The sequence below is a fragment of the Musa acuminata genome, chromosome BXJ1-11 (genome assembly GCF_036884655.1).
Source record: "Musa acuminata AAA Group cultivar baxijiao chromosome BXJ1-11, Cavendish_Baxijiao_AAA, whole genome shotgun sequence".
Lineage (NCBI taxonomy): Eukaryota > Viridiplantae > Streptophyta > Magnoliopsida > Zingiberales > Musaceae > Musa > Musa acuminata.
The window spans coordinates 30,115,042-30,118,696 of NC_088337.1; the positions used below are offsets into that span (position 1 = coordinate 30,115,042).

The following is a 3,655-nucleotide window of genomic DNA, read 5'->3' on the forward strand; positions in this document are numbered from 1 at the left end:
AGAAAAAAACTGATGATGATGATGAATCTTAACAGTTCATTGTTATGAATTGACATGGGCTGATTGAGCTTTTCTTCTTCATGAATGGATATAGTGAGAATAGTAGAAACCTTATCCCCTTATAAAAGCATCTTACAGTTTCACATTGATTCAAACAAATAAATGGCAACGTCAGGAAGAGAGAGCAATAAGAACATTCTGCAAGAGACTTGGATCTCAAGCCATCACATTGATTCAAATACTTGATATAGTAGCAGACAAGAGAACATGGTGGTCACATGTCTTCTCCACCAGCTTGAAGGCGCCATACGTACATTCTTATGTGGTGTCCCTCTCCTTATGTAATGCCATTTTATGGGGACAGAGGAAGGAAGCCATGATTGAGAGTTGCACGCCATACCTTGTCAATGTCGTTCAGAGTTCCACCAGACTCGTGCAAATCCCATTCTTCCAGTGCATGCACGATTCCAGCTATGCGCCATGCACTCATCACTCTTCTTGGCAGCCAATTCTGTGGAAAATGCAAGATGCAGATTGAGGTAAGCATGCATATGAAACAGCAATAGATCTTGGCTCGCAATTTGCAAGATGAAATCAGGGATGAAAGATCTGTCTCACCTCGCAGGTGTGCATGTTCTCGAGCGTCCTGGGCACAGCCATGGCTGGAGTCATTTGGTAAGCACAGTCTTCGTGTGTTTTCTTAACAGGGAACTGTGAGAATGGAATGAAGCATGTCCCACTTGAGGCTTTTCTTTGATCTTGATCCGTCAATCCCTCTCCCACCAACCACACCTGACGAGGGATACAAAATGGCAAAGCAAAGGATGCAACCAAGAAGTTATTCCTCCGCTGTGGCTCTCAAAAGTGGATTCCATGGAAAGAGAAATGTACTTTAGGAGTGTAATATGATAGAAGATAAGATTTCCCCAACTTGATAGAGGATAAGATTTCCCCAATTATATGAGGAAATCTCTCTATTCCGTTTATTCTGTTGAGGAAAATCCTTCCTCCTAATCTGTATAAATAGGAGAGGGAAAATGTTAATAGATTCAAGCTAAAGCTTCTTCAACTTCTGTACTTTTTCGATAAAGCTTCTTATCTTCTATTCTTTCTATGGGCTGCTAAATTGGTTGCCACGCATAACTTCAGTGCCACAAACTCTTCTCTTCGAACTACTATTACCTGTTACAAGTTTAACTCATGTTAAGGAAGAGATTAAAAGTCATTGCCATGTCTTGATTGGTTTCAGTAGCTTATGTACCTTTGTCCCTCTTTGGCATAATGCCAATGCTATGGCACAAGATGTCTTGGAAGGTTTTCCTCTCAGCAAAACACGATCAGTCCCTGCAGGAATACTATGAAGCACAACTGCAACTGCTAAACCACTCCCATCAACAATTTTTATCTTTAAATTTGGGTGCTTCTGAAGGTAAACTTCACCACATCGGTTCAGTTCTTCACTCTGACACAACATCATTTATTTAAGGACTCAGTGTTCTTTCTAATGGTAAAAAGATGAGCAATGGAAGTACATTACCTGGTTTAAGAGTCCTAAACTAACAACTATGGCTCCTTTCCCTTCTGCCACTATGATGGCATTCTCAATCAAGTTATTGATCACCTCCTTTTCCTTTGATACTAAAAGAACAAGATTATGAGCCAGTTAGCCTTCCTTCATTAAATGCAATTAATTGAGATAACAATTATACCTGAAAACTAAACCGAGGTACTATCCACGTCTGTATTTGAAGCTCCTTCAACCTATGTCTTTCCAAACTGAAGGCTGAGCCAGATATGCAGGTTAGAAGCAATACTGCATAGCTCAATGGCCACGCCAACCACAGGAAAAGTCTTGGAGCAAAAGCCAATGCGCAGGTGGTAGATGGACTGCAATGTTGTGAGATGAGTCAGGTGGACGACATTGGGCGTCTCTTCTTTTCCTTTGAGCGAATTCTTGTACAGCTTCTCTGTTGACATGTCCATGGTGCCATCGATGTAGTCATAGAGTGGCATGAACAGTCAGTAGTTGGTCCAAAACTGTGTGTGGTGAAGAGAATGGTACCTGAAAGACAATGATTGTTTGAAGTCAGTAATCTGCACTATCTATCGATATGAAGTAAGATAATATGCTTCTTCTGATCACAGCTCATGGTAAGGAGACATACGATGGGGTGTACATGAGGTACTTGAGAAGAGGAAAAGCCTCAAACATCCATAATGGGACCAACTCGATGTTGCAGTGCTCCATGTAGTTCATGGAATCGACATACGTCAAGTATCCCACAACTGCTGTTATGCAAGCACTTCGAGTGCATGCCATACAAAAGAATGGCAAAGCGAAGAGCAAAAAGTAGGATAATTCTTCAATAAATGGATGAATTACAGCTGCAAAGACCAGAATTAAGAAAGATTAGCATGATTAAGCAAGATTAATAGAACAAGTTGGGCACTAACTATTATCCTGAAGTTACAGTTTGGTGCATTTATTTAGGAAAACTTTGATTTCTTTAATTCAATTCAAAACGAAGAATCTAAATGAAGGGATTCATCATGATCTTGCTGTTTACTTACATGATATTAGCTCGGTGACGACAGAGGCATGGTGACGGGAGTGATAACGAGCATACAGGTGGTGATGGTGCAGAGCTCGGTGCAGCCAGTAATAGAGGAACTCCACAGGACCGATGTGGACAAGCCTAGAAATAAGAACTCCTTTGACGTCCCACCAAGGCAAATGCGAGCCACCGGGTACGTAAAGAGTTGGAGAGGTAGAAGATGATTCCATTTAGAATGATATGGTCATCCCTGTCGATGTGCATCATCATAGCGGTCAGGAGTCGGCACATTAGTGTTTGTAATGCCCCCAAGATCAGATAAAAGATAATAAATAAATGAAAGAGAGAGAGACCAGATCATCTGTCGATCCACTTGGTCGAACTCGATGGCTTTGTCGACGATGAGATGCTTGCTTCTTACGGTCTGGAAGCGAGCCAAGTTGATCCAGAGTTGTGTGCGAGCCTCAGTAGCAGCGCGAAGATGATGAGGAACCGCGATAGGTCCCTCTCTCCTTCCTCCTTCGTCAGGTACGAGTGCGTGCTATGAACCACCCAAGGAACCAATATCGAGTACGGCAAACAAGCACGACAAAGATGAGAAGGGTACGTTCAAGAACGTCCAAGCTCCAAAATGATCTCCAGTAGTGTAGCTTACTCTAAATGGCATTGGAATGGGAGATACATGTATGTATACACACAGACCTCGAAGTTGCTCAGCCTTTGCCACGGCCATTCAGTAAGGAAACCTGGCCTGGAAGCCATCCTACGACTCCCCTCTCCTTCCTCTCTTGTTCTCTCGATCACTGCTGCAGTGGATAGCCCCTCACTCCTGCAATGCTGCTCATTTATAGACAAAGGAGATGGACAGACACGGGAGGATGGCCACGCCATGTGCGAAACGAAAGACAAATCTGTGCACATTTTCAATTCCGTGCACACAATGTGCTCGATCAAAGGTATCAATGAGCAGGAAAGTGTCTCAATGAGCAGGCGAAGAATGCGATTACACACATTAAAAGATGTCACTCAGTGGATTGATTGTATTGGCAGCTAGGAAACCAGAGTAAATGCTTTGAACGGTGATCCAAAGTAGAACACAA

The 3,655-nt window shown here is 42.7% G+C and overlaps 1 pseudogene; it reads right to left on the minus strand.

Annotated features, from left to right (window-relative positions):
- Positions 1-216: 216 nt before the first annotated feature.
- LOC135596487 (very-long-chain aldehyde decarbonylase GL1-4-like) lies at positions 217-3,446 on the minus strand (annotated as a pseudogene).
- Between the last annotated feature and the right edge of the window lie 209 nt (positions 3,447-3,655).